We start from the raw sequence: 23,621 nt of genomic DNA on the forward strand, positions 1-23,621 counted from the left end.
AGCTCGTTTCTGAAAGTATTTGTATGGAGTGTAGCCATGTATGAAAGTGAAACGTGGACGAAAAATAGTTTGGACAAGAAGAGAATACAAGCTTTCGAAATGTGGTGCTACAGAAGAATGCTGAAGATTAGATGGGTAGATCACATAACTAATGAGGAGGTATTGAATAGGACTGGGGAGAAGAGAAGTTTGTGGCACAACTTGACCAGAAGAAGGGATCGGTTGGTAGGACATGCTCAGACATCAAGGGATCACCAATTTAGTATTGGATGGCAGCGTGGAGAGGATAAAAATCATAGAGGGAGACCAAGATATGAATACACTAAGCCAATTCAGAAGGATGTAGGTTGCAGTAGGTACTGGGAGATGAAGAAGCTTGCACAGGATAGAGTAGCATGGAGAGCTGCATCAAACCAGTCTCAGGACTGAAGACCACAACAACAATTTGAGGGGTGGCTGGATGCCCTTCCTGCCCCCACCTCATACCCTCCGGGACAGAACTAGAGTGCCCCAACTGTCTGTGTCTAGTGTAACCCATGTAATAATGGGAATGTGTTCAGATGTATGCGAGCCGTGTAACTGAGGCGGGACGTGGGGACCAGCCCAGTATTCACCTAGTAGGATGTGGAAAACCGCCTAAAAACCACATCCAGGCTGGCCGGCACACCGGCCTCCATCGTTAAGCCGCCGGGCGCATTCGATCCGGGGCCGGGGCGCCTACCCGAGTCCCGGAAGCAGCGCACTAGCGCTCTTGGCGAACCTGGCGGGTAATCCCAAAAGTAAGGTCCCCTATTTTTTTTACAAATTTTTATTTCCACAATGGTTTACATCAGTTTACAGCTTGAACATTTAGCTATTTTTCGACACAACCAGCATTTCTGTCGATGCATTTTTGTAGACGCTGTGGCAGTTTTTGTACGCCCATGTTATACCATCTCGCCGCCATGCTGTTTAGGAAGTTACGAACCTCTTCTTTCACGTCGTCGTCGGAGGTGAATCGCTTTCCGGCCAAATGTTCTTTTTGCCTAGGGAACAGGTGATAGTCACTGGACGCCAAGTCAGGACTATAGGGTGGCTGGGTGATTACGTTCCACTGAAACTGTTGCAGCAGAGCAACGGTTTGCCGAGCAATGTGTGGGCGAGAGTTGTCATGGAGAATGTGTTCGCCCTTACTCAACATTCCTCTTCTCCGGTTCTGAATTGCCAGTTTGAGTTTTTTCAGTCTCGCAGTACCTGTCAGCGTTAATTGTGGTCCCAGCGATTCAGCTCCGACGACGAGGTGAAAGAAGAGGTTCATAACTTTCTGAACAGCATGGCGGCGAGATGGTATGACATGAGCGTACAAAACCTGCCACAGCGTCTACAAAAATGCATCGACAGAAATGATTATGTCGAAAAATAGCTCAATGTTCAAGCTGAAAACTGATGTACACCATTGTAAAAATAAACAGGTCTATGTACTTATAAAAAAATAGGAGACCTTACTTTTGGGATTACCCTAGTATTACAGGCGGACAAGGGAATGCCACTGTCATCTCGGACACAATGCCGTATGAAGAACGGCAGCAAGCCCTAAATGTGGAAAAAATGGTTCAAATGGCTCTGAGCACTATGGGACTCAACATCTGTGGTCATCAGTCCCCTAGAACTTAGAACTACTTAAACCTAACTAACCTAAGGACATCACACACATCCATGCCCGAGGCAGGATTCGAACCTGCGACCGTAGCAGTCGCGCGGTTCCGGACTGAGCGCCTAGAACCGCTAGGCTACCGCGGCCGGCTAAATGTGGAAAAAATGTTAGTTAATGTGGATGAGTAGGAAGATCAAAGCTGTCATGTTCGGATACAGTATTACTGATGTCAAGCTTGGCACAGTCAAGTAGTAACGTTGCAAAGCGATATGAAGTGGAACGAGAGTGTGGAACTGTGGTAGGGAAGGCAAAGGTCGACTTCGGTTTATTGGGAGAATTTTAGGAAAGTGTCATTCATATTCCAAGGAGACCACATATAGGCCGCAGGTGCGACCTATTCCTGAGTACTGTTCGAATGTTTGCGATCCGTACCAGGCCGGATTGAAGGACGAAATCGAAGCTATTCAGAGGCAGGCTGCTAGATTTGTTACCGGTAGGTTCGGACAACACATAAGTGTTAACGGAGATGCTTCGGGAACTCTAACGGGAATCCCTGAGGGGAAGGCGACGCTCTTTTCGAAAAACACTATTGAGAAAATTTAGGAAACCGGCATTTGAAGCTGACTGCCGAACGATTTTACTGCCACCAACATACATTGCACATAAGGACCACGAAGATAAGATACGAGAAATTAGGGCTCATACGGAGGCGTATAGACAGTCGTTTTTCCCTCGTGCTATTTGCGAATGGATCAGGAATGACAAATTCTGGTACAGGGTACCCTCCGCCACGCACCGTGTGGTGGCTTCCGGAATATCTATGCAGATGAAGCAACTATTAGAAGACCACATTTACAATCAGCTAAGGGCAGACCCCATGGTCAATATACAGGGTTAATACAAATGATTGAAGCGATTTCACAGCTCTACAATAACTTTATTATTTGAGATATTTTCACAATGCTTTGCACACACATACAAAAACTCAAAATTTTTTTTAGGCATTCACAAATGTTCGATATGTGCCCCTTTAGTGACTCGGCAGACATCAAGCCGATAATCAAGTTCCTCCCACACTCTGCGCAGCATGTCCCCATCAATGAGTTAGAAAGCATTGTTGATGCGAGCTCGCAGTTCTGGCACGTTTCTTGGTACAGGAGGTTTAAACACTGAATCTTTCACATAACCCCACAGAAAGAAATCGCATGGGGTTAAGTCGGGAGAGCGTGGAGGCCATGACATGAATTGCTGATCATGATCTCCACCACGACCGATCCATCGGTTTTCCAATCTCCTGTTTAAGAAATACCGAACATCATGATGGAAGTGCGGTGGAGCACCATCCTGTTGAAAGATGAAGTCGGCGCTGTCGGTCTCCAGTTGTGGCATGAGCCAATTTTCCAGCATGTCCAGATACACGTGTCCTGTAACGTTTTTTTCGCAGAAGAAAAAGGGGCCGTAAACTTTAAAGCGTGAGATTGCACAAAACACGTTAACTTTTGGTGAATTGCGAATTTGCTGCACGAATGCGTGAGGATTCTCTACCGCCCAGATTCGCACATTGTGTCTGTTCACTTCACCATTAAGAAAAAAATGTTGCTTCATCACTGAAAACAAGTTTCGCACTGAACGCATCCTCTTCCACGAGCTGTTGCAACCGCGCCGAAAATTCAAAGCGTTTGACTTTGTCATCGGGTGTCAGGGCTTGTAGCAATTGTAAACGGTAAGGCTTCTGCTTTAGCCTTTTCCGTAAGATTTTCCAAACCGCCGGCTGTGGTACGTTTAGCTCCCTGCTTGCTTTATTCGTCGACTTCCGCGGGCTACGCGTGAAATTTGCCCGCACGAGTTTAACCGTTTCTTCGCTCACTGCAGGCCGACCCGTTGATTTCCCCTTACAGAGGCATCCAGAAGCTTTAAAATGCGCATACCATCGCCGAATGGAGTTAGCAGTTGGTGGATCTTTGTTGAACTTCGTCCTGAAGTGTCGTTGCACTGTTATGACTGACTGATGTGAGTGCATTTCAAGCACGACATACACTTTCTCGGCTCCTGTCGCCATTTTGTCTCACTGCGCTCTCGAGCGCTCTGGCGGCAGAAACCTGAAGTGCGGCTTCAGCCGAACAAAACTTTATGAGTTTTTCTAGGTATCTGTAGTGTGTCGTGACCATATGTCAATGAATGGAGCTACAGTGAATTTATGAAATCGCTTCAATCATTTGTAATAGCCCTGTAATTCGAAAGACGCAGACCTCGACCAGGGACTCCAGAATCGACGCCGACACAGCCAAAAGAATCATTCGAAAAGTACATGTCACTCCCACAACTAGCGAGTACCAAAGGTGCTGGGTTAGGCTTGGTTGTTTGGTGGAGGAGACCAAACAGCGAAGCCATCGGTCTTATCGGATTAGGGAAGGATGGGGAAGGAATTCGGCCGTGCCCTTTCAAAGGAAACATCCCGGCATTTGCCTGAAGCGATTTAGAAAAACCACGGAAAACCTAAATCAGGATGTTCGTACTTTTGGAGAACCGTGTTCAAACGGACAAACAAACAGAAAAGACAGTTTTACAGATTTATTGGCAGTATAGATATCCCAGTAACACCGGGACCAAAGCTGTATTGTGCGTAGCATGACTTTAACTTTTTTCGGTAGTCGAACGATTCACTGAATACCGTGCCTATCCGGGACACTGCCTTTTTTATCCGTTGTGACTCCGAAGAAAGAAGAGGGGTGCTACAAGGTGATCGCGGTGTGGTGGCTATCCCTGTGCTTTTTGTTTCTTAGAGGGGGCTAATTCAATACCTCGATCGCTATCGACAGAGTCCTGGACATTTACTGACGTTAACGAAGTGCGTATAGCGCGGACAAAGTCAAAAAATATCATTAATGAAACGTACGATCTGTCACACAGTTTTCTTTATGAAATCAGTTATGTATTTGTTAGCGGGCAGATGGCGTGAACCCGTAAACCATTTACATTTATCGTCAAGTCCCTAAAACAACAGCGATAAATCTGGCACGCAATTACAGCTACGATTAACGTAAGCAGCGTGAAGCCTTAACGTAAGCAGCGTGAAGCCTCAGGTCTTTCCTATACAGGGCGTTTCAAAAAGAAGATACGTATTATTTTGTCCAAAGTATGGATCGTTGTGCCTCGGCTCGGCTATTGGAGAAACGAATACATAGTCTAGTTTATATTAATAACTCAAATGGTTCAAATGGCTCTGAGCACCATGGGACTTAACAGCTATGGTCATCAGTCCCCTAGAACTTAGAACTACTTAAACCTAACTAACCTAAGGACATCACACACATCCATGCCCGAGGCAGGATTCGAACCTGCGACCGTAGCAGTCGCGCGGTTCCGGACTGCGCGCCTAGAACTGCGAGACCACCGCGGCCGACAATATATTAATAACTGCTAGATGTCAGTTGTCTTCTGTTTTGCTTGATAACAGTGATATATCCCGATCATCTGTTTGCGGCCCATTCTTCTTTAAGGGGCTCCGGAACGCCCTATACTTGCAATGTTAAAATAACGCTTATAAATTACATCTTTCCTCACAAAGTATTTGAGGTAGGAAGTTGAACTTTTTACAGATTATTTATTGGAATATGGGCTACAACTTAACACAGGGATTTTACAAAATTTTAGTTCAGTTATTAAAGATGATTTTTTTCAATTGTAATGACAATTCACAACATTTTTTTGCAATTTTTTATTTATATATTCAAAAATATACAGTTTTTTGGAAAAAGGCTGTGTTAAATTATGCAAGAGGTTACTGTGTAACATTTACTGAAAATTTGAAACAAATATGTTTGGAAGATCCTTAGAAAACATGTAATTAGTATGAGAAAATAAAAGTTTTGGGAATCGAGCGACAAAGATTGGATTAACTTTTTAGTGCATTACAGGTCCATAGGATGGATTATCTTCATCCTCTGCAAACTCCTCCTCCAGCTTCCTCTTGTTCCTCCTCCTGTTTACTCTTGCTTGTATTTCTAGACTCTTTACAGCCCTGTCTGCAGCCCGAAGGCGTTCCTTGTCTAAAGCAAGCATCGCTCGTACCATGTTAGAACCTATCTTCATTCCCATATTTCTGCCATCATTGAAAGTCGCAACAGCATCACACACACCAAAGTGAAGTGTTTCTATTCCAACAAATACAGTCTTGGGGATTCTCGACCATATAACACTATTTACACTTTCATTGGGGTTTTGAGTTTTTCCGTGAATACACTTTTTCAACAGTTCAGGTGCTGCTAAGTCTCTGAAAATAGGTTAGCCACAACACATACTTTATCTCACATCACTAAAATGTACCTGATGAACACGGACGTTAATAATAAGACCATTTGACAGCAGTTTAACAGCGCCACAGTGGGTCACGCCCATGTAGAACACATTTTAAAAAAATTTAAAAATAGTTGTAGTCTTCGGAATTGAATAAATTATATATCTATTAAAAGGTAATAGTCTGCAGAATCAGAAAACGCAAAAAAGTAAAAATTGAACTTTTCATGATTTTGAGCCTTTCCGGAGCCCCTTAATGAAAACACGGTTAACGGTCAGTAGTACCCCGCTATGTTACAAAACTGGTTGTTTCCGAGGCTGCACGGAGACAACTTCGTTTTTCAACAAAGCGGGGCACTCCCTCACTGGAGTCGGCAAGTGCGTTGGATTGGTCGTCAAGGAGCTGGCGACTCAGCATGTCTCAGCTGCGCTACACGGTCACCGGATTTGACACACTCTGATTTCTTCCTGTGGGGTTTCGTTAAAGACAACGTTTATGTACCAACACTCACACAGAACATGGAAGAGTCGAGGAACCGGATCCGTACTGCCATAACATCAGCGACAAAGGACACGCTTGCCCGAGTACGGGAGGAATTTGAGTATCGATGTGATATTGTTCGTGTCGCTGGTCGAGGACATATTGAACATCTGTAATCTCAACTTGAGTGGTTCGTACATGCGTGTGTAAAGTTTCATATTCGTTTGTCTTAAATTTAATAAATATATGCATTCGAAATACGTATATTCTTTTTGAAACACCCTGTACTTTCAATTTTACTGAGCTTTGTATAGACACATTCGCGCTTGTTTACTTTGAAGGAAATGTACTGAGTTTTTCCATTTTAATTAAAAGAAATACAAAGCTTTACTCATACATTCCCTTCCTTCCTGATACAAGCGAGCGGTTCTAGCCCCTACAGTCTGGAACCGCGCGACCGCTACGGTCGCAAGTTCGAATCCTGCCTTGGGCATGGATGTGTGTGCTGTCCTTAGGTTAGTTTAGTTTAAGTAGTTCTACGTTCTGGGGGACTGATAACCTCAGATGTTAAGTTCCATAGTGTTCAGAGCCATTTGAACCATTTGATTTCCCCAGCAGGACCTTTGAGTGCCTCGATAATTTTCTACCGTATTTTTTCTTTTCCTTGGTCATCTGTGCTGTGGATCTCTTAGGGTCCCAGAAAGACATATGGTATCTATATCTTTCTATCAGTAACATTAAATTCTCTTCAGACTACACCCCGTCTCTCACCCAACTCAAGTCAACAACGGAAGCGGACAAGGCAGCAGAGGAAAGCTCTCTGTACCGCTAGTGCCAAAGCGGAGATGACGCGGTCTTGTTCTGATGAAACTTCCTGCCAGATTAAAATTGTGTGCCGGACCGAGACTCCAACTCGGGACCTTTGCCTTTCGCGGGCAAGTGCTCTACCAACTGAGCTACCCAAGCACGACTCACGCCCCGTCCTCACAGCTTTACTTCTGCCAAAAGTTTGGAAGGTAGGAGACGAGATACTGGCAGAAGTAAAGCTGTGAGGACGGGGCGTGAGTCGTGCTTGGATAGCTCAGTTGGCAGAGCACTTTCCCGCGGAAGGCAAAGGTCCCGAGTTGGAATCTCGGTCCGGCACACAGTTTTGATCTGCCATGAAGTTTCATATCAGTGCAGACGCCGCTGCAGAGTGAAAATCTCATTGCTTTTACGGTTCGCTATAAAACCCGACAGAACACGACCGAATGCGAACCGAACACGAAAGGATGCAGTTCGCTCACCCTCGCCTATGTTTACGCCAGAGAGGATCCTCGCTCGCTCGTGTTCGCTCCGCTTCGGCCCGGCCGTGTGTGTGTTCGCCCTGCGTGACCGATCCCCGGCACTTGGCGCAGCGGCGTGGCCCGGTCGCGGTCGGCTGCGCGCCGCTTCGACTTCCACGGTGACGCTCCGCTGCCCGCCGTTCCACCGGAGGGCCCAGAACCTGCCCGCCGCTTCCACACTGCTCTCCGTACACAAATCGTGGCTGAGGTGACGTAGACCGGGCATGGCGTCATTACATTGAAACCAACATCTCTATCAGGTTGTATAACATCGCTTACCTACGTAACAGATATTCACATTACCATATTCGGCAAGTAATTGCTATCTTGAAGTGGGCGTAACACATTAAAAATTTTCGTGCAGACATATAAACAAAAATAGCTCGCCACTTTGAACATCGTGCACTCATTTTACTTTAAGTAATTGCTTTAATTATTTTACTTTAAGTAATTTGTTAACTGTCTTCAACATATCCAAAGTGGCGAACAATATTCTTTTTATGTCTGTACGAAGATTTTTAGTCGATTATGCACATCTGAAGATGACAGCTACATGTCGAAACCGATTCTGTAAATATTTTTATGTAATTAAGCGATTGTGGTGTAATAAATTATTACACAAACACTTACAAAGATATGCCAATTTTTTTAAAAATCTCTCTCACCTGACGTCCATATTTCAGTGAAAATGACAATAAGTGTGTAACTAAGTGGCAAAACTGTCACCACAGCATAAATGTAACAATGGTGCTTCATCTTTATGTATGTACAGATATATTTTTTCGTCAAATGCTGCCTTACCACTTACAAATGTCCCACTTGTATCTGTGTAGTCACCAGCAAATATTTTTTTAGTATTTAAACAGTGATCTTAACGGTATAAACATGTAAATGGTGGTATGAACACCTGAGGATGGGCCCAAGCCCGAAACCGGTGAAAAAGTCATTCTGTTACCTCTTACTAGCACCTGTCCATACAGGTAGGAGATGAGGTACTGGCAGAAGTGAAGCTGTGAGGACGGGTCATAAGTCGTGCTTGGGTAGCTCAACCGATATAGGACTTGCCCGCGAAAGGTCCCTCCTTCGAGCCTCGGTCCGGCACAGAGTTGCTTCGTAGCTGTCAGTCGTAGAGTTATTTTGAACAGACTACGGGTACAGTAGCACAGCGGCAGGGTTTTGCCTCGCCAGCCCGGCGGTGACCCCGTGCAGCAACAAGTACTGCTATCCCAGCGACGCGGCGGAGGTTCCACCCAGGCTGCGCCGGCCCCATGAGGACGGGCGATCCGGGTCACGGCCGCGGCGACGCACACAGAGAGACCACCAGCCCAGCTCAACTCAGCTCGCTGGCGGCTGCAGCACACGGACGGTGACCCATATACACCTCTCACACACAAACACACGAGAGACAGAGGAAGGTGGGAGGGGGGAAGGAGGGAGGAGTGGGGGGGAGGGAGAGAGAGAGAGAGGGGGGTACAGCGAGGGAGTGAGAGTGGAGGGGGAAGAGGAGCAAGGTAAGGCACTCCGTGATACTGCGGCGGTGTAGCTAGCCAGTCGTCACTTCCTACCACGATCGACGTTTTGTCTGGCTAACTGCCGAACATCTTCAGGTGGGCCGCCAAAGATTAGCATCGGTTGCCTACGCCGCATAGTTTCAAAAATGGTTCAAATGGCTCTGAGCACTATGGGACTTAACTTCTGTGGTCATTAGTCCCCTAGAACTTGGAACTAGTTAAACATAACTAACCTAAGCACATCACACACATCCATGCCCGAGGCAGGATCCGAACCTGCGACCGTAGCGGTCTCGCGGTTCCAGACTGCAGCGCCGAGAACCGCACGGCCACTTCGACCGGCGCAGCGTAGTTTACTACCCGCACTGCACGCGTTCGTCTCTCCCTTGATTTTGTTTTTCATACTCTGCAGCCGCTCTTCGCCTTACTTCTGGAGGCGCTACGCCCATAAGCTGACAGATTTGACTTCCACAGATAGGGCGAAGACAGCCTGTAGTGACACGTCCTCTCTCGTTCAGGACTACGTATACTTGTCTTGCATTAGGAGAGTTTCTCCAGACGGCGCCCGCGCACTCCAATGCGTAAAAACGCGCAGAGAAAATAGACGTACTTCGTCTGTGCCGGATGGGACTCGAACACATGTTAGGCCACGTGCACATTGGGAGTAGGAACGCAGACGACGAAGGGTACGGCAGGGCAGCGCAGCGAAGAAAATACTTCGCGCCGGCCGCGGTGGTCTAGCGGTTCTGGCGCTGCAGTCCGGAACCGCGGGACTGCTACGGTCGCAGGTTCGAATCCTGCCTCGGGCATGGGTGTGTGTGATGTCCTTAGGTTAGTTAGGTTTAAGTAGTTCTAAGTTCCAGGGAACTTATGACCTAAGATGTTGAGTCCCATAGTGCTCAGAGCCATTTTTTTAAATACTTGGCGACACAGTATGTGCGCACACTGGCAGGCACTTTAGCCATTGTTACGCAGCCTTATAATTGATCCCGTGCGCAGTCTTTTCTCGTGAAGGTTTGGTTGAACTCACGAGTATCAGTTTGGGATCGCATTCTAATGAGGAAAGGGACATGCTGGTGAGAATGGAAAAGCGGATACATGAAAAAGACAAACACTTACGGCAAATTCGCTTTGAAATCAAGAGTTTTCCGATAGACAGTTCATGAACTGCTTCCGTTTCGATTGGAGTCAGTTCCACTACATTCACGAGCTTGTGCCGAACACTGCATTTTCTGGAAAGTGAAACGCACGGAAAACGAACTTGAAAGAAAAGAAAATCTTCCTAATGTTCCTAAGGTAAGTTTTACTGAGCTTTCCTACAAAGTAAAGACATAACAAAGAGTTAGACAGGTTACTTTGAAAAGTTAATTAGATAAATTGTTGTTACTATTCATGCATCGAGCGTAAGATACAGCAGCTGTACGTGAAGACCGGTCAACTGGGTTCCGAAGTAGTATCAAAGACGTACTACTGGTTCCCGACGAGTAAGATGGATACGAAGAGATGCCTCAGTTTGCGAAATCGCTTGAAACAGTTGACTTCGGATGAAATGTTGACTTGTTGGTGGCATATTTTTAACTGCTTGGCACACAGACATGAAGAAATGGTAGACCGGGTGTAACACCTCCGTTTTTATCCCGACCTAATCTGATCGAATAGCAGCCCAATACTTATTATTAACATGACCGTGAACCTAATGGGGCTGGTAATTGGAATTGACTGCTACGGAAGTTATTACTTTCCAGTTCGTCCTGTTCAATACTATAATACTGAGTGTATCGTAATAAGGAACACCAACACAGTTTTACTAATTACGAACTTATATTCTTCTCAAAACACAAAAAGGAGACAGTCACTGTCTTCGTCATACATATCTGATTACGGCTAATCTCAGCACAGGCTTTCTTCATTTCCCATTATCGTCACACGCTAATCCATCACTGCATCCAACACTGCAATCCAAGGTTAGGCCGGCGTGGTAGACGCGAAACCAAATATCGGCACTAGTAACGTCACTGATCACTTTTATAAAGATACTTCATCACTTTCTCGGTATTTATTTATTATTTAGGGGTCTAACCACGGCGATGGTGACACCCTTCTCGGTTAAAAACCCTGTATTCCAATAATGGCCTCCACACACACACACACACACACACACACACACACACACACACACACACCAATCCCGCCAACCACTCTGGCGCATCTCGACACTCGCTCTCACCTCACGTGACAATCGATTGTTCGCCCTATCGACCTGTGCCGAGTGCAAAGTTATAGTAAGGGCCTACGGACCCCTTACGCGGGTCAATGGCAGATTTTGAGTCTTCAATCTTTTTACGTTCAATCGCTCTTTCCTTTGTCCTTTGCTCATGCCGCACAATGGAATGTTGTTTAAGCTTGGAAACATCGAGTTTCTTCATTGTCTTCGGCGTCTCTTTATAGCATCGCTGCTTGATTAATGAGCAAATGTCAAATTCTGCAGGAGCCTCAGTTTGAGATGGGTCTCTCAGTAAGTGTCAACATTTCAAATACCTTCAGTTCCGTGGTCGTCGTTCCGGGACTCCACCCCGCGACAGCACGTGTGGCGCTCGGGCATTGAACTGTGTCCCAGACAGTACGAGACGAGGGCGGAAGAGGGCGCTGCCCTGCCCTTCCCTGTACCTCAATTTGTACCGTTGTACGAGGTCTGACCAAAAACTTCCGGCACATTCGTAATTTTGCGTCAGTGACGTGTTGTACCGAGATGCGGTTGGCGTCCCTGCACACGTCTGTGTTAGATGTGTGAGTGCCGGTAGTTTCATTGTTGTCTGTCTATTGTTTATCGTTCAGTGCTGTATTGAGTAGACTGTTCCGCCGCACAGTTTACGAATTGCGAGATGGTAGAATTGGAGGAGCAGCGCGTCTGCATTAAACTTTGCGTCAAACTCCAAAAAACATCCACAGAGATCGCCAAATGATGCACGGTGATGAGAGCTAAAGTCGTACTCGATCCTACGAGTGGTTCACACGGTTTAAAAATAGCCGGACGTTAAGTTAAGGATGAGTCTCGGTTAGGGCGCCCTCAGATATTTATCGACAACGCTTATGTCAGGAACGTCAATGAAACTGTGCGTGCCAACAGATGACTGTCTGTGCGAGAGATTGCAGGAAGAATGTTTCGCCTCGCAAGAGCTTTACGACTGCGCAAATGGGAACGAGATGTTCGTTAAGAGAATCATAACTGGTGATGAGACATGGGTCTACGATTATGATGAAACCAATGGTTGTCTTCACATTGGGTCGAGAAAAGTGCTCCAAGATCAAAAAAAGCTCGTCTGGTCAGGTCAGACGGCAAATCCACGCTGATATATTTCTTTTGAAGGATTAGTTCATCGTGAATTCGTGCCACAGGGACAGATTGTTAATCGATGGTACTATTGCGACGTGTAGCGGCGCCTGTGAGACAATGTGAGAAGGATACGGCCTGAAATGTGGCGAGACAATACATGGCTCCTTCATCACGATAACACACCCATACATTTATCCCCGCTGGTGCGTGGCTACTGCACAAAAAAACGGAATCGCTGTGCTGCCTAACTCTGCGCACTCTCCAGACCTGGCACCTGAATTTTTTTTTTTATTTCCAAACTTGAAAACCCTGTTAAAAGGACGAAGATCTACAACTATAGATGAGATAAAAGAAAATCGCTTCGGGCGATCCAGCAAGAGGGGTACCAAGACTGCTTCCGGAAGTGGAAACGGCGTTTAGAGCGGAGTATCAATTGTTGAGCAGAGTATTTCGAAGGCGACGACGTACAATAAGTGAAAGGTACGGGTAGAAAAATGTTGTGGGCAAGGTTCCGGAATTTTCTGGACAGACCTCGCAGTTAACACGCGTGAGCCCTGAAGACCTTCTCCGCGCTGCCATGCCCTTCGTCGGCTACGTCCCGACGTGCGCCTGGCTGCGTAATTTCCCCGTGACGGCCGATGTTTTCAGACACCTGTTGGCGTGCAATCCTCTTGACGACTAAGCTACCCAGAATCGAGGCTTTACTTGGGGCAGCACGTCTCTCCCACTTTCCAAACTTGGAAACGTTGCGCGACTATAATGCATTCAGCGTAAGAATAAACCCGATGTAAGCAAACACAAACGCAGTGATTGGTCAGAAGCCGTAGCACACGTACACAGGTGTTGTTACCCTATTGGAAGTAGGTCCTATTTATGTTTTAGGTATCTCATTACTAAGCTACGTTAAATAAAACTTTAAGATATTCAAATGTATTAACAGCCATCAACATTTCTCTTAACGACGCTTTAGCTACGTAGTTTTTACTTAAAAAAAAAACGAGTACAGTCACCGCCTCTGCAGCGTTGTGCTATGATTGTCGCGCTGTTACTGCGCAGTATGGAACTACTGAGGCTGCTTTCTGTTCCGTAGTGAAACACGCACGTGGAACACGGTTAAACAGTGCCGAGAAATAGGCTATTCTTAATGTTTTTCATCAATTTACGAAGATAATCGGCTTTGAAGTATTCTCAGTGTTGTATATAATGCAGTTCACCACTTCCCATTGAAAGTGTAGCGCAGCGGTAGTATAAGTTGTTGTGGTCTTCAGTCCTGAGACTGGTTTGATGCAGCTCCCCATGCTACTCTATCCTGTGCAAGCTTCTTCATCTCCCAGTACTTACTGCAACCTACATCCTTCTGAATCTGCTTAGTGTATTCATCTCTTGGTTTCCCCCTACGATTTTTACCCTCCACGCTGCCCTCCAATACTAAACTGGTGATCCCTTGATGCCTCAGAACATGTCCTACCAACCGATTCCTTCTTCTCGTCAAGTTTTGCCACAAATTCCTCTTCTCCCCAATTCTATTCAATACCTCCTCATTAGTTATGTGATCTACCCATCTGATCTTCAGCATTCTTCTGTAGCACCACATTTCGAAAGTTTCTATTCTCTTCTTGTCCGAACTATTTATCATCCATGTTTCACTTCCATACATGGCTACATCCCACACAAATACTTTCGAAAAAGACTTCCTGATACTCGATATTAACAAATTTCTCTTCTTCAGGAACCCTTTCCTTGCCATCGCCTGTCTACATTTTTTAATCCTCTCTACTTCGACCAACATCAGTTATTTAGCTTCCCAGACAGCAAAACTCATCTACTATTTTAAGTGTCTCATTTGCTAATCTAATTCCATCAGCATCACCCGACTTAATTCGACTACATTCCATTATCCTCGTTTTGCTTTTGTTGATGTTCACCTTATACCCTCCTTTCAAAAGACTGTCCATGCCGCTCAACTGCTCTTCCAAGTCCTTTGCTGCCTCTGACAGAATTACAATGTCATCGGCGAATCTCAATGTTTTTATTTCTTCTCAATGGATTTTAATACCTTCTTCAAACTTTTCTTTTGTTTCCTTTACTGCTTGCTCAATATACAAATTGAATAGCACCGGGGAGAGGCTACAACCCTGTAGTATAATGGATTGTCAAACAAACACGGTTGTTCGTACTGTGGTTCAAAACCCCACGGTATCATTTTCTTTTTCTCGTTCAATTTGAAATACCTACATCTCGTAATTATAAAACTCATCACCATTTTTTATGAATAATGCACTACTTCTTGTTTCTAATTACGTACTGGGCGGCCGCGCTGAATTAGCCCAGCGGTCCAAGGCGCTGCAGTCATGGACTGTGCGGCTGGTCCCGGCGGAGGTTGGAGTCCTCCCTCGGGCATGGGTGTGTGTGTGTGTGTGTGTGTTTGTCCTTAGGATAATTTAGGTTAAGTAGTGTGTAAGCTTAGGGACTGATGACCTTAGCAGTCAGGTCCCATAAGATTTCACACACATTTGAACGTATTGGGCGCGAAATTCATGTTTCCATTTCCAATGCAAATTCTTAATTTTCAATATTTTATGAAAGACTGTTCATAAAAATTGTTGAAACGAAGAAAACATAAGAATTTAATTTTAATGCAAAAAATGAAAAACCAAATCCTCTTTATTTGGACTATGTAGTTCGTTTTATACCACAGAGGTAGATACGTATCGTAGAAACATGAAAAACAATCATTTTCACAGCATCGAACATATCGTAGAAACGGTGCATTATTACATTTGCTGCTGTACCATTACAATTTAACCCAACAGAACTGACCTGGAGCCAAGCTGCGAAATCTGGCCCGACAAGTAACAAGACTGTTAAGCTGCCAGATGTACTGGAACAGCTTTTTCACACGTCACTGCCGAACGCTGGCGGAGTATAGAACGGTCGTCATAAAAGAAGAGGAAATGCTGCGCCTGGTTGGCTTTGTGGATTCTGTTGTCGACTGGCTCGTTAACAACGCAGCAGGTGGCACTTTCAGAACTGAAACGCATTTCTCTGTTTCCGATAAGGAATGAGCTAAGAGATTAGGAGGCGACTGACTGTAAGTAATACCTGCAGTGGCTTCAATACGTAACTATATGGTGAAATCCTTCAAAAAAAGCTCTGCGCACTATGGGACTTAAGGGGATTTTTTTTGCTACCGAAAGTTAATTGGAACATTCCTCTTTAATGTAAACTTTGAATTATTGTTCTACTCGCCCTAGAAGTGCAGTTATTACCATTTTCCCCCACGCCTGCAGAGGAAATGGGCGGCCGCTGAATGCATCTAACACCCTCTCGTAACTTCCTGGCGAACTGCTTGGGATTTTCTCGGCCTTTTACGCATACAGCGCCTTATGTTACGCATACAGCGAGTGTGCAAGATTTGGCTACATTGTTTTATGTGACAAATGAAGCGCTAAGAGCGCGGAACATCGTCTCTTTGCTGTTTACCGTTTCGGCTTAGAAGGCTCAAACAAACTTTGGGTTCAAGTAAGCTCAGTGATGGAAAGACAATAGGAGGGAGAGGCAGGCTTACTGATGAGGTGATTGATCGTCTACAGAGATACTATGGGTATGCTATAAGGCAAAATACTATGTTAGTGACACTGCCTCTTCCAATAAATACCCTCAACACAGCCTGTGCCCAAAAGATTCCTGGTGCAAATATAATGCAAAAAAGGACTATGATCACAAACATGGTTTCCAGCAGCTGTGATAAATGCAATAAAACCAATTTTTCATGACTTAGCACAGCCAGAATTGTTACACAAATGTCTACACGGAAAGACGCAGAATCCTAATGAGAGCGTAAACAATTTGATTTGGAAAGGGATTCCTAAAAGGGTGTTTGTAAGCATAAAAACACTGCACTTTGGCATTTATGATGCAATACCAACCTACAACCAAGGGAACAGTGTGAAATGTGAAGTTCTGAAGGCATTAGGTTTTACAGCTGGGGTGAACACTGTACGAGCACTAAGAAATATTGACAGAGAAAGGATAAGACGAGCAGAAAGAAGAGAAAGGCATATGAAGTATGATGGAACATCAGGCCAGAAAAGAAGACAGAAGAGGAAGCTTTTGGAGGATGAAGAAGAAGACCCTGATAATCCATCCTATAGTGCAGGAATGTACTGAGAAACTTTGATAGCCATTTCCCGTAAATTAGAATTTTTCGAATATAAGGAACATTTTCTCAAAATCCACTCAAGCTCGAGAGATGAAATTTTTATACAGCACTCCTAGTGGTCAAACTTACATTATAACACAGCCATTTGGCAATATGTTCAGTAGTTTCATTTCAGTTTAATTACAAAGCAATTATTTGTAAAAAAAATTGGGTCATTAATAAAAAAAATAATTGGAAGGAAACTAGAAAAGATACTCCAAAATCCCTCTGTCATAACTGCAATACTAAACCACTCTATATGTAAAAAAAAAATCAAATTTTTCTATTTGGTAGTTTATTCATAAATGTTCCTCAAACTTGGTGATTTTAACATGGGCAGCATAGGCACCTCCGGCTCCCCTTAACATCTATGGTCATCAGTCCTCCAGACCTAGAACTACTTAAACCGAACTAACCTAAGGACATCACACACATCCATGCCCGAGGCAGGATTCGAACCTGCGACCGTAGGAGTCGCGCGATTCCGGACTGAAGCGCCTAGAACCGCTCGGCCACCGCGGCCGGCTGAAATCCTTCAATATTCTCTTACGTCACACACAGTTTATGCAGAAAAATTACCCTGTGGTTAAGTCAGGAATTTTTCATCACTCTTGTTTTTAATTACAATAGTACGATAAGGTGTTGCGGTTTCCGTCTAGTCGTGTAAGGAGCGAATTGTGGGAAATTTGCAGTGTATTACTTCATTTTGCTTAAAAATTAAATGACATTCGAAGCTGTATTGCTCCCCTGCTCGTCTCTTTTTACGTGTGAACTGCAGCTGGCCGCGCCACTGCAGGCTAGCCGTACCAGCTGAACGGCCAGTGCTGTCCACGTTAAACGCGCCGGTAAAGCTGTTGTCCCGTACTGTCGCTAAGTCGACGTGCGAGTAAAGCAGAGCACAGAACGCAGCCTTATTATCGTACTTGACAGTACTCGAGACGGCTTGGCTGCTGTCCCACGCGGAACGGAAATCCAATGAGTTTCCAGCAGACGCGCAAGAATACATAATGCAATGTTTACAACAGGTTTATTCTTATGGTGAACGGATTACAGTACTCCCGAGAGCAAGAGTAGTGCGGAAAAGTGGCTTCAGCACGGCCTAGGCGACAGCTAGAAGGGAGGTACTGGTCGAGGTAGAATTGTGAGCAGTGAGCAGTGAGTCGCGCCCGGATTGGTCAATCGGTACGAGCACCGGCCGCGAAAGGCGAGGTTCCGATTTCGAACCCCGTCCGGCGCAGAGTTTTAAGTGTTGGGCAGCTTCTAAATGACCTCTGCTACCAAACTTAGCTCTGCACATTGTATCGCTTTTCCAGCCACTACAACACGTTGCATCATAAAATAAATGCGCCTCTTTACGTGGCGACTAATGCTGTATCTCCTGTAACCACTCGCTTATCGTGAACACTGCTGCACACTCCACCGTAGATAACACTGTCTTTCGTTTTTTGAGGTATCGCCGCCGACGCAGAAGTGGCAGCCACATTGACGTTACCTGTCTACCAAGACGTCTCTCTCGGCCAGTCACAGCACGTGGTACCGCCACCGCCAGAAATACCGTTGTGCTAGTGGCCTCGACCGGTTCCCGGCTGCAAGAGTAACGGAATTTTTGTTTCGCCCTGAAGATTATGGTGTAGACTTTCCCTAATCCTTCTAAATGGGCGACTGTCGGAGCTGACTTGCTGACCTCGAGCAATTTCCCCATCACGGCCAGTGTCTTCCGAACCGGGTTGTAGAAAAAGTTATAAAAGTCCTCGGAGACTGCAACATCTTACAGAAGCGGTTTTAGCACGAACAGGAAATTGCTTGTACGTGGCCACTGACGTTCATTGTCTGGAAGGACTGAATCTTAATTCTGTGGAGCGGTCTGAGGCCTCGCGAAATGGAGGAGTCGCCCGGCAGCCCTCTGGGATGATGATTATGATGATGATGATTATTAGCAGGTGAGGGCGCTGAACAGCGAACTCATCAGTGCCCTTGAGTGAATGATACAGAGACAAGTGTGGTGGAAATTATTAAAAGCAATAATACATCGGAAAACCAAGTTGCATTCACACACAAGAACTGGAAAGACCTCAATAAAAGTAAGACGAAACACAACAGAGTGACTAAATAAAATCTAGGATAAAATACCAGTACAGACGGGACAGGTGACAGTGGCTGGGTGGCTACTTGCAAATAATGAATGACAACCATTCTATGACGCCTTAAAAGCTCACTCCGAATATTTTGTAAAGAATTCCGGGCATCACACTCCCCATGTTATCAGTTAAAAAGCAGGACAGGTCCCGTGGAGACCCTGACCATTCCTCAGATCGTCATACAAAACACAATCAATTAAAATAGACTTTAAGACAAAAAAAAGCGTACCACAAAGAAATTATTCGAATGGGTCGGAAATCAGTTGACATAATGTACATGTACGGATAAGAAATGAGTACAATATTTAAAAAATTGTATGATTTATTCAAGAAAGAGAGTTTGGCAAATTAAGCAAGTCAGTAACACGTTGGTCCACCCATGGCCATTATGGAAGCAGCTATTCGGGTTCACATTGATTGATAAGAGTTGTTGGATGACCTACCGAAATGTATCGTGGCGACCTTGTTGGCAAAGGTAGCGTTTGGAAAGAACCAAGACGAACAGTATAAATTCGCGCCGTTTGTGGGCGGGCACCACCTTGCTGAAATGTAAACTCGGGATGGGGTGCCATGAAGGAGAAATGAGGCGTAGAATATCGTGAAATACTGCAGTGCTGTAAGGATGCCGCTGGTTTTAAATAAATAAATAAACTACATTCCATACACTACCTTAAATAAATAAACAACATTCGACATATTGTCTAAATTGTGTAAACAGTATTCCATTCACTGCAATCGATTTCCCGCCAAATGGCCAGTCAACTGTGTCTTTTTACCGCCAATTTCCAGGTAGGGGAGGGGATGAGGGGACGTTACGGTTGGGGGTTTATGAGAGGAAGAGGGATTAATTAATTCATCAATTTAATTATGTAGTCTGATATAGTGAGAGGGGGCCATTCGAATAACTCAGGCCTGAAGGTGTATCTGTATCAGGGAGGGGGAGGGGGGGAAGCGTTGGTGGTTCCTGAGGGGTTAAGAAGAGGAGGAGGAGGGGCGGGGGAACTACAGGTTAAGGACCTGTCAATCAAAAGGAAGGATTATCCCCATAGGGTCATAATCCTCTTAGCAGACCAATAGGTTGAGGGCCTGTCAATAGAAAGAGAATAATACGTTTGCCCCTGAACGTATACTTCCCCCTGAATGTAGGCAACCTGATGACGCTGCTGACAACCAAAGGGATCCTGCTGTGAACAGACTGCCTCGGACCATCAGTTCTGGTTGCTGGGGCGTATGACCGGAGGCACTCAGTTTGGTATCCCACAACTGTCTGGCGCGTCCCCAGACACGTCTTCGGACTGGAATCTCATTGGAATAGAATTGTCTTCAATGGCTAAGGCTGCTTCGAACTGAGCCCCTATGCGCAGCGAAGGTGTATCTGGATATGTCCTAGAGAGTGGCCGGATACCTACCTGACAGTTGCCCGCCATTCGACCTGACAACCACGAGTGATACTCCGGGGCGCTGTTTCTGTCCTTAGCGGGACCCTTTTCGTTGTCATACAGCACAGCGATAGCTCGGCGATATTCTACGCCCTGTTTTGTTGCCCTACATACTGGGCCTGAATTTCAGCAAGATAATGCCCGGCCGCACACGGCGAGAGTTTCTACTGCTTCCCTTCGTGTTTCCCAACCAAACCTTGCCCAGCAAGGTAGCCGGATGAGAACCTTCAGGGCATTATGGGCAGGACCCTCCAATCAGCTCGCGATTTTGACGATCTAACCCGCCAACTAGACAGAATTTGGGGCGGCATCACTTAGGACGTCGTCCAAAAATGGTTCAAATGACTCTAAGCACTAGGCGACTTAACATCTGAGATCATCAGTCCCCTAGACTTAGAACTACGTAAACCTAACTAACATAACGGCATCACACACATCCTTGCCCGAGGCAGAATCCGAACCTGCGACCGTAGCAGCCGCGTGGTTCCGGACAGAAGCGCCTAGAACCGCTCGGCCGCAGAGACCGGTCAGGTCATCCAAAACTATCAACCAATGTCAAGGAAACTGCTTGGAGGGACCAAAGAATTATGGAGTTAATTTGTGACGCTCTTTCTCTTGAATAAAACATCAAAAATTTCTATGGAACTGTGATCACTTGTTTGTATATGTTCATCACTTATACCGATTTCCGTGCCATTCGGATAATTCCTTCGTACTGCGCAGTTTTTTTTTTCTTAGAGGGTATGTCGTATCGGCAGCTGTGTCCCACATCTGTGACACGGTGAGGGGTCCGCGCGACACGAGAGAAAGCCATGCGCCACTGGGCAATGTCCCACTCTAAGCTGTGTAAGGGCTACTTCTCGAGAACGTCACAGTTGGAAAGAGGTAAGCCACGTTCGCAGTGCGGATTTTACGGAACGTGGCTTGCTATTCCCGACTCCCGGCCACAGAGCCTCCTACCAACATGTGGTTTTCTTAGTAACAGATAAGGTAACACCCAGCAGAGGCAGCAACGAGCAGCAAGTGGCAGAGAGAAAGCCTCCTCGGCAGCCGAGAGTGCCTGGACCCAGCAGAAAAAGATGGGGGTCGTTTAATAAATAATGAAACACTTGTTTCCTCCGTCAATTTCAGTTGAATAGATACGGGATTTGATGAGGGACATCGTGGAAGACCGACGTCCCGAGTTCGAATCTCGGTCCAGCACACGATTTTAATCTGCCAGGAAATTTCAGTTCACCGTATTTTGCAAAAACAGACAATGTCTTACGGGATAACAGCAATCAGTGATTTTATAATGTTGCTTAAAATCCGTCTTGATTGCAAAAAAATGTGACGTAGCATGTGAAAGTTGCTGGATTTGGACGGGTTACTCCTGTAACTGAAATATCAGATCTGAAGATGGTTCTGAATGAACCGAAACAGGTCATATGAATAATAAAAAAAATTTTTTTTTTTGCAATCAAGACGGATTTTAAGCAACATCAGTTCACCGTACTTTCTGTCGGCGTCAGCCTCTATAGTTTCATAAAGTCCCGATGGGTGGCGGTGCTATACGTAGCCTTCAAAATGGCGTCCATAACGCAGATGCGTTGCAAGCGGAGAGCTGTCATCCAGTACCCTGCGGCACAAAATCATAGCCATGTCTCCGGAGACATGGCCGTGAACAAAAGCACGGTGAGTCGTTGGGCGAGGCGTCGGCCATCATTAAAAAGCCCGCGCAAAAACGTCCGATCTCCCTCGTGCCGGCCGGCCACACACAGCTGTCGCTCCTGCAATGCTGGAACGTCCGGACACACTCGTTCGAGATGATCCACCAAACACAATGAAACACCTCGCTGCACGACTGGACGTCTCTGTTGGTACTGCTGAGACAGTCGTCCATCAGTTGTGGTACTCGAACGGATGTGCCCAGTGGGTTCCTAGTCGCCTAACAGAAGATCATAAAGAGCAACGAAGGACCGTCTACGCGGGATTTCTGATCGTCGAACACTGTCAAAAACGACGAAACATAGGTTCATTACTTCCAATCGGGAACAAACCGGAAATCGTTGGAGTAGCGCCACACCACCTTTTCTCCGAAGAAAAAGTTCAAAGCTGCTCCCTCAACCGATGAAGTCATGGTGACGGTCTTTTCGGACTCTGAAGGGGTTATTGTATTTGATGGCTCTAAGTACTATGGGACTTAACTTCTGAGGTCATCAGTCCCCTAGAACTTAGAACTACTTAAACCTAACTAACCCGAGGACATCACACACATCCATGCCCGAGGCAGGATTCGAACCTGGGATCGTAGCGGTCGCGCGGTTCTAGACTGTAGTGCCTAGAACCGTTCGGCCACCCCGGCCGGCTATTGTATTTGATGACCCCTGTCATGGTGCAACGATAGTCGTAAGTGTGTTGCGGTACACTTAGGAAATTGCAGTGCTGCAAACGTACTCGTGTTTCTCCATAACAATACAAGGCCTGAAACAAGTTTTCTCACTCAAAAGCAGCTCACAAAATTTCACTGGACTGTTGTTCCTCAACCGTCCTACAGCCTGGATCACGGAACGTCGGGCTTCCATCTATTTGGTCCAATGAAGGATGCCCTCCGCGGGAAGCAATGCGCGGATGATTGGGAGGCTACTGGTGTACCAAGACGTCGACTAATAGAGCGCTACCGTGCGGCATTACAGGCCATCCCAGTAAGGTGACCAAGAGAGTGGGCAATAACATGGTGTCATGGTATCCTGAATAAAAGCAACCTGCTTTCAGAAAGAAAATGCGTTGCATTACTTTTAGACAGTCCCTCGTAACTCCTTGTCCTGTCTTTAGATGAGACGGTGAGCGTCCTGCGCTTATTGCATCATTCGATCTGTTGTGCACTTTTGAGTTGGGTTGGTTTGATTTGGGGGAAAGAGACCAAACAGCGAGGTCATCGGTCTCATCGGATTAGGGAAGGACGGGGAAGGAAGTCGGCCGTGCCCTTTCAAAGGAGCCATCCCGGCATTTGCCTGAAGCGATTTACGGAAATCACGGAGAACCTAAATCACGATGGCCGGACGCGAGATTGAACCGTCGTCCTCCAGAATGCGAGTCCAGTATGCTAACCACTGCACCACCTCGCTCGGTTTGTGTACTTGTGAACAACAGCGAGGAGAGCACTGTGAGAATCTGAGCAGAAGAGACCCTCATGGGGTTCGGAAGTCGTGTATTCTGTGGGGCGGAGGTGGTGTTTCCAAATGTGTGGTTCGTAAGTAGCAAGTAGGTGATACCTTGTGATT

Source organism: Schistocerca cancellata, chromosome 10 (genome assembly GCF_023864275.1).
Source record: "Schistocerca cancellata isolate TAMUIC-IGC-003103 chromosome 10, iqSchCanc2.1, whole genome shotgun sequence".
NCBI classification, from domain to species: domain Eukaryota; kingdom Metazoa; phylum Arthropoda; class Insecta; order Orthoptera; family Acrididae; genus Schistocerca; species Schistocerca cancellata.